Source organism: Dendrobium catenatum, unplaced genomic scaffold, assembly GCF_001605985.2.
Source record: "Dendrobium catenatum unplaced genomic scaffold, ASM160598v2 fragScaff_scaffold_1685, whole genome shotgun sequence".
Classification (NCBI taxonomy): domain Eukaryota; kingdom Viridiplantae; phylum Streptophyta; class Magnoliopsida; order Asparagales; family Orchidaceae; genus Dendrobium; species Dendrobium catenatum.
The window spans coordinates 974,075-983,576 of record NW_021320147.1 but is presented as its reverse complement, the minus strand read 5'-3'; positions in this window follow the sequence as shown (position 1 = coordinate 983,576).

The window sequence follows — 9,502 nt, the reverse complement described above, 5'->3', positions numbered from 1 at the left end:
ATGCATCATACCTAGGCGTAGGCTATGAAATGTACTAAATTCTTAAGGAGATGATATAACTATTAGAAGTCAGGAGACATCCTTTGTTCATACAAGCTCGATAAAGATCTATGAATGAATATGCTCTAAAAAGTAAAACAATTAAAAGAGATTCATTAGGAGAATATGTTATTTACATTCATCAATAAAAAATATTAATCCATAGTATGTATTCATTACTTTTATTTAATTTTATTTAAGTGATTGAAACTCGACAACATCTATTTTTTTTAGTATGCTAATTGTTATAATCTAGGTAAACAATACTTTTATTTGCAAGTGAGCATATCTTCCTTGTGGGATTGGTACTCCACTCTATAATTTTTTTAAGGGAAAACTCACGTAGGGGCCTATGCGATAATATTAGAAAAAAAATTACAGAGTCCTTAAAGGGCCCTCAAGCTCACTAATGCTCAGTAGAGCTACAAAAAGAAAGAAAAAAATTCTATGAGATAGAGGTCCCTATTAACAAAAATTATAAAAAAACCTAAGTACAATCTACGATGCACAAGAAAGAGCATATAAAAGAAAGGAAAGAACCAAAAAACCTGCATTCAGCTCCAGCTTCCCATCAAAAATGGCATCACCAAGAAAGTAGAGTTTTTGTAATTTTTTATATCAAAGAAAACCTAAGTATTATTAGGGTTTGATAGAGCCCTAAATTCTTTTATAATTTTATAGGTTTCTCCATAACCCCAATAAGTTTTTTTTTGCACTATTACCAGGGAAGTATTTTGTTTATGAAAAATTTTCACTGTATTGTTAAATTAATTGCATAGTTATACCTACACATATTCTTTTTATTTTTATTATTTTATTTTATTTTGTTTTACTTTTATTATTTAAATATTTTTAGTTTCATGCTTTATAGCGCATAGAAAGGATCTTTTTCTATTTCATTTTTAATTAAGAGAACCCTTTCTAAAATTTGGAAAATAAAAGAGAATTCAAAAAATAATTGATCTTGAGAATTATGCAAAACATTTAGTCAATAAAATTTATTAGAGTAAATATACCTACAATCCAAGCTAATAATTTTGAATTAAAACCAGCTATTATTGAAAGCGTTCAAACTCTTAGTTTTGGGGAACTCTTGCAAAAGATCCTAATTTACCTTTAGTCAATTTCTTAGAAAATTGTGAAACTTTTAAGTACAATGGTGTTAATGATGATGCTATTAGACTTAATTTGTTTCCTTTTTCTATAGGATATACAACTAAAATGTGGTTAAATTCTTTATCCATTGGTTCAATAATTATTTGAAATGAGTTAGCTCATAAGTTCCTTGCTAATTATTTTCTACCTTCAAAAATAGCCAAACTTAGAAATGACATAATTTTGTTTACTCAATTTGAAGGAGAACCCATTCATGACAGTTGAGAAAGATTTAAGAAAATACTTAAAAAATGCCCACATTATGCATTACCTAATTGGTTGATTATTCAAATACTTTATAATGGATTTGTACGATCTCTCAGAGCTAAAATTTTTGAAGGAGTTGAAAGTTCATTAATGTCTAGGCCATTTGAGTAAGCCTATAAATTGATAGAGGAAATAAATACTAAAAAATTCAAGTGGCATCCTGAGATGATAAATCCTAAAAAAAATTAGCTAGAATTTAAGAATATGATGTTTTATACATTTTTTACTGCATAAGTTGTAGCAATTTAAAAAAAAAATGAATACAACCGGAGTAAATTTTGCTTTCGAAACTAAATTTGTTGGAGGAAAAAATGCAATTGACAATAATACTACATAAGGGATAAAAATGTTAAAATAATTTCAAGATAAAATAATCCCTATACGAATAGGTATAATCCAGATTGGAGGAAGCATCCTAATTTTAATTAGTCAAAAAATTTGGGTTGTATTAATCTATGCAAAAATGTGCAAAAAAATTGAGTAAATTAGAATAATTATTAATAATTTGTTGTTAATCATAGGCTATTATATCCTCTAAGATTTGATCAAAGAAATTTTTTTTGAAATAAAAAAGTAGTATTGGAGGATGTAGTTATGTAATTAGGTAATCAATAAAAAAATTAAGATGTTTATATTATACATTTATAAACCAAATTAATAGCTTGCAATTTCAGTTAGTAATAGATCTCTTGGATCTTTACCGAGTAATATTGAAGTTAACAAAAAAAAGAATATAATGGAAGTTAATTAAAGAATGGAAACAATTTACCAAAGCCAAACATAAAAATCTCAACAAGTCTAGCTAAAGATTATAAACTTAGTGTTGTATGGGAGCAATGAAAAAATAGGTTTAATAGGTGATTCAGTCTGGCTGAAGACTACAAACTAAACTCTTGTGGGAGGCAACTCAATTAATATGATCCATATAGTGCTTAGGCCACTAGTTATCTTATAACCTATGTTTAATTATTAATGTTATGTTGTTACATGTTTTATATACCTTTTATCATTCATATGAAAGCGTGTGTAGTATTTATTTTGATTCATTATCAACTTTGACTGCAGAAGTAGCAATAATTGTTAAGAAGTTGAGCACAATAGGACATAATATAGAATTCAGAACTAAATCATCTATGTAATTGAAAATTCATAAGTTAATTAAAAATAATAATGTGTAGGGATTGAAAATATTAATTTGATTCGAAGACAAACTAATCCACACTCCAATAAATATAATCCATATTGGAAGAACCATCCAAATTTTAATTAGTCAAATAATATTGTTTGAAACAATCAATAGAGTTCTAGTCAACATTACCAAAGAGTAAATTAGAATAATCCTAAACAATCTGCTATTAATTCAATACCTACATATAATCCATGATTTATTCAAAGAAATAAATTTGGAAGTAAAAAAGCACTATTCAAAGATGTAGTGATATAATTAGGAACTAAGTTACAAAGTCATACAACTTCAATTAAAAATTTGGGAACCCAATAAAGTTAGCTTGTAATTTAAGTCATAGTAGACATCTTGCATCTTTGTCTAATAATGTTGAAGTTAACACAAAGAAAAAAGAAAAAAAGATTCAAGGGATAATAATTTAATAAATAGTAACAATGTACCTTAGCCAAGTTAATAAATCTTGGAAATTCCAGTTAAAAACTATAAACATAGCATTGTATGGGAGGAAATAAGCTTTTTGTATGCTTTGTAAATTAGATTTAGCAATAGGTGTTTTTTGAGAAAAGCAATTTGTGAGAGAGAGAAAGGAGTGTATTGATAGTGCCTCTATGCTTGGTCATGTTGAAGTGGTATAAAATTAAAATTTTTGAACTTCTGCGCCTATGAAAATTATAAGAAGGGTAAGTTGAACATCTAATTTTTTGTCCACATAAATTCTTCTTAAGTGTGGCATTTTAAGATGTCTTCATTTGCTTTATTTAAATCTAAAAGTAAAGAGTAGAAATAAACAAAAGCATTCATCCTCAAAAAGAAGTTAAGTACGCTTAAAAAATAAAGATTCCTTCTCTATTCTAAACATCTAACATTCTACAATAATTGATAAACTTCAAGAATTCAGAAATGAAGTTCATGAAGATACAAAATTGAACAATGCAAAAATGAAAAAGTTGCATGGATGTGAAGTTCTAGATGATAAATTTTATCTGGTCAAGATGTCTTGCTTTTTATTATAGAAAGAAATATTGCAACTAAAAAATTAAATCTAAATGTATTGCATTTTTTATTGTTATTAGAATATATTCTTAGTATACCATACAGATTTAAGATAAGAGGACCTTTCAAATCTTTAAGGTTAATGGACATAGATTGAAGCCTTATGGTTAAAAATAATAGGAAGAAGCAATATTCTGAATATATATAAGAAGTCTTCATTCTATGTATATTTTAATGAGTGGATGCTTCCTTTATTTGATTTCATATATTTGGAGGAAATTTCTTATGTGAAAATAATATCTTTTTTAGGTTGAGGTTGTCATTGGAGGTATGGCTACGAGAGCCACTATAGTATCGTTGTGCTTTATTAGGACAGTAGTTATCTTATAACCAAAGTTTTGTTTTAGTTATATATCACATGTTTTATGTTTCTTTATCATTCATATAAAAACATATGTTAGTTATCAAATTTGTGTGTGTTGTTATTTACATTTTATTAAATTTTCTTTGTGCTTACATTTTTATGTCATCTTCTATTTTAATTATCTTTATTCTTATTATTTAGTGAACTCTAATAAAAAATAAAAATTAAAAATTATGTAAATTTAGGATATTAAAAAAATCCTAGACCATAAATGAATATTATTTTATTTTTTATAGATTGGAAAACATAATAACTACCTAACTTAGATTATTTAAGTTACTATCTTAATTTAAATTTATAAGTTATACTTTTAAACATTAACCTCTCAAATAAAAGTTGAATAATTAGATTAAATAATAAATAGGAGTAAATTAGAATCTAAAATCATTCAAAAACTAAATTTGTAGTTAGTGTACATATTAAATCTTTAAATTAAACTCATTAAGGCTGTATTAAATTTTTATGCAGGAGTGATATTCCAAATAAATTAATATATCCACAAAAATAAAAATAAAATATTGTTTAAAAGTGTTTTTTTTTTTTAAGAAAAGAGTACATTCATAAACTTGTATCACTTACAAGTTTAGAATTTGACTGCAATGTTATACTTAAATTTATAAAGTGTAAGATATGAAAACTAAAATAAATAATGGTGAACTTATGAAAATTCAAATTAAACTACAAGCAAATCTAATCTTTAAGCTAAATTATTTACTTGAAAAATTCAAAAGTTAAAAATTAAATTTATAACCTATAAATTAAAATTAAATAATAATAAGAATGATTTGTTAGTATAATTGTTAGTATTTTTTTAAACTTGAATTATAAACTTGTTCATTTCTACAATTTCTATATTGTGATGTATTATCCTATATATTAGTTATTTCAATTTATCAATTTATATTTTTATTATTTTATTAATCAGAATTACAGATTTCTTTATTTAATGTGGATAAGAAAAAGTTCAATCTAGGGAGAATTTGCTTAATATTTATTCTATGTCTGGCTAATTTCACTTATTTTGAATTAATGTTATGAAGTTTATGTTGAGTACTAATGAAAACACTTGTTCTATGAATTGTTCAAAGATGTTTTTAAAATTATCATGTTATTTATTTAATGAAAAAGTGGTTATTTATGTAGTTAAAACATAGTTGATGCATAGCCTCAATAGAGGAATATATGAACAAACAAGAATATTGAGTTTTTTTTTTGTATGCCTAGACATAGGATGTAAAATATTATAGGTTCCTAAGAAGATATTATAATTATAGAAGGTCAGCAGATTTCCATTTCACCCCTACAAGCTCGACAGAGATCTAGGGATATATATACTTTAAATCTAATTACTTTGAAAGGTCACAACATAAAAGATGAACAGTTTTTACTCATAAATATATAAAAATTTAATTTAATATTATATAAACTATTTTTATTATTTTATTCAATAATAGAATCTCCAAAAATATTAATTTAATTTTAGTAAGATAATTATTGAAATTAGAGAAGATAGTTCTTATTTGTTGCAAGTAGGCATACTTCCAAGGTTATACAATTCAAGAACACCCTTCATAATATCTCCCTCAAGAACATAACGATGACTCAATATCTCTCCAAAATATGGTTTCTGGTTGATCAAATCGCAGCTGCAGCCTTGGCTATCGACATCGAAGATATAATCCTCTATATTCTAAATGGCCTTCCAAGCTACTATCAATCATTCAAAACATCCATTAGAATTTTGTTTACCCTGATAAGTCTTGACCAACTCTATCCTATTCTTCTAAGTGGAGAAATTAACTTAGCATTGGATGTTGTTCGAATTTCTGCATCTACTAATCATGCACTTTCACTTTACACGTCACATGGATGAAGCCGTCAAACCAGAGGAAGAAACACATCTACTGTTCAAAATCTAAGTCAACCTCCTACTGGTCCACTAGTTTGTTGTAAGATTTTCCTCTAGAAAGGGCATTCAACACCTTCTTGATGGCATCATCTCAACCCTCAGTATATTCTCCAATCCACCAATAATTCCAACAGAGCTATTATTGCAAGCTCGGAAAATTCTTATAATAATTGGTTTCTTGATTTGGGAGTGATGTCACATCTTACAAATTCTCTCAACTACATGACCATTTCCAACTCATACTAAGGCAATGATAGTATTATCGTTGGCAATGGATGATCAGTAAATATTGCTCACATTGGGGCTAGCTTATTGCCAACTCCAACCCATAATTCTCCTATCACAAGTTTTTCATACACCTGCACTACATTATAATCTTCTATCTATTTCTAAATTAACAAAAGATAATGATATTTCTATTTTTTTAATACATCAGGATTTATGTTTAAGGATCTGAAGATGAAGCAAGTTCTTCAACGACTATGTTCCAATAGACTCTACCCTGTTCAGACTAGTTCTTCTATGTCTCAACAGTAAGCTCTATCAGCTACTTCTACCAACCTCCATCCGTGGCACTCAAGACTCAGACACCCTCATAAAATAATCCTTCATAATATATCCAAGTGTAACCCGCATCTTAACATACCTATGAATTTTCCTGATTGTGTTTCTTGTAAAAGCTAAAAGGTCACAAACTTGTCTTTGACAAATCTATTACTCGTCAAAAGTCTCTCCTTTCCCTTAGTAATTCAAATGTTTGGGGACCTGCCCCCGTTGTTTCGCTTCAAGGATTTCGCTATTACATAATCCTTGTAGATGAGTTTTTGCGATTCAAATGATTATTTCTCATGAAAAATAAATATGAAGTTGCCAACATATTCATTACTTTCAAAACTCAGATAGAGAAGTATACATCTCAATCAATTAAAATTTTGCACACCGACGGAGGTACTGAATTTGTGAATCAATCCTTATAACACTTTCTTGCGAAAAATTATATTACCCATCAAATCTCTTGCCCGTATACTTCGAAACAAAACAGTGTTGCCAAAATAAAGCATAGAGATATGATACAAACAACTTGAACATTGCTCTTAATGGCATCTATCCCATACACACACTACCCTGAGAGTATTTTGACATCTATATCTTTGATTAATTAGATGCCCTCCCCTATTACTCGCAATGTATCTCCTTTAGAACTTTTACATAATGCTAAATCGGACTATACCCACCTTCGTACCTTCGGATGCGCATGTTTTCCTCTCGTTCTGCCTCACCCTACTCATAAATTTCAACCGAAGGCAAAATCTTATGTTTTCTAGGTTATTCTGATGCACATAAAGGTTATAAGTGACTTGATCAGACTAATAACGAAATTCTCATTTTGAAGACACACAACTTTTGATGAGCACTCATTTCCTTTGGCCAAATAATCATATCCTCCCATTAAACCTATTATGAAAAGCTCTCAGTTCTTTCTCACCCCAACCTCAATCAATTTATTGACCAAACACTCAACGTAACACAATAATCCCATTATGTTACTACCTACACCCAACCATGTTCTTTCCCAGTCCACTAAATGTGCAACTCCGGCACCTGAAAAGCAAGCTCCTAATTCTCAACAGACAGCACCTCTCACCTTACCCCTTCATCCTATGGTTACATGGACAAAAACTGGATCACTTAAACCCCGTGTTTGTCTAATTCTATTTCATACTCACACTAACTCTAATTTTCCCACAACACCTAATACCTTCACTAAAGCAATAAAACATCATGAATGGAGTCAAGCCATGGCTATGGAATTCTTGGCATTACAAAAATAAGGCACATGGAGCCTAGTTCATCTTCCAAAGGAACCATCTATTCTTGGATTCAAATAGACCTATCGACTCAAATTCCATGCTGATGGTTCGGCAGAAAAACATAAAGATCGGTCAGTTGCTCATGGAAATCACCAAGAATATGGAGTCGATTATACAGAAACGTTCAGCACGGTGGCCAAACTTCCTACAATTCTCATATTGTTGACTATAGCTCTTCACAATATATGGATGATTCATCAATTTGATGTAGCTAATGCGTTCCTCCATGGCACCCTATCAGAGATGATTTACATGTCACAACCAAAAGGCTCTGAAGATACATCGCATTTTGACTATGTGTGTTGTCTTTACGAAGCTATCTACGACCTCAAGTAAGCACCACTATAGTGGTACAATACATTCACATCTTACTTAGTCTCTATTAGTTTTTCTCACAGTAATGCATATCCCTATCTCTTGATACATCAACAGCCGAAAGTTCAAATCAAACTTGCTTTTGTATGTAGATGACATACTAATAACTGGCAATGATAAAAAAGCTATAACTACGGTCATGTCCAAACTCAACACTAACTTTGATATGAAGCATCTCAGCAAATGCTAATGACTTTCTTGGAATCAAGATCAGTTACTCTAATCAGAAGTATTTCTTATCTTAGAAAAACTATGTCTACAATCTTCTCCAGCAAGCCTAATTAACTAAGTGTAAACCATTATTAAATCCCACCTGTAGTGCCTTGGCAACTCTAACGACAGATGTCATTTGGCATCATCGTCTTCTACATGACTTTGGCATAACACAAAATAATCCAATAGATATGTACTGTGATAACACTTATGCTATAGCTCTAGCTAACAATCAAGTCTTCCATGCTCATACAAAACATATATAAATTGATCAAAAGTTCATTAGGGATCACATTCAAAATAAACATATTCGTCTCCTGCCCATCACTACAATAGATCAAGTGGGGGATATTTTTACCAAAGGCTTATCTACACCAAGATTTCTCCACCACAGACAAAAACTAACGGTCATTCAGGACCCATTAGTTTGCAGGGGCATATAAGTGTTATATATATATATAACTTTTTATAAGCTATTAGATGTCGTGACAGTCTCTCAATTGTTCTCATGTAAAAAGCTATATAAGCTTTTTCTTTATATATCTATATTGGCTGTAATAAGGGGAACTAATTAAAATCTTCTTGGTTCCTTTCTTCTCTTGTTTCTTGATCTCATATGTTTCTACAAATACAATTTAAAAGTTCACTCCACACAATACCCTTACCACACCCTAATAGATATATGATACCATAGCCAAAAGCATAATAAAGAGAAGTTTTTTTTTTTTTTTAATTTGAATTACATGATTAAAAATTTTATAACTTTGGAAAGACTTATCAAAAAATTATAAATGCACCACCATTTGATCCCTATGATCCTAAACTTTTGTTCTAGAGTTTCTCCCCACTAAAAAAAAAAAAAAGAACTTGTCTTTTGATATCCTATATGTTTTAGCACTAGTATATTCAAATCCAAAGTACTCATTTCACCACCACCCTTAAGAAGTATTGGTTGTTGTTTCCTTCATCATAAAGATCTTTGAAACCTACATTCCAAAGATTCAACTTCCTGATTACCCTAATATATCCTAATCAAAAGCTCCTAATATATATATATATATATATACATA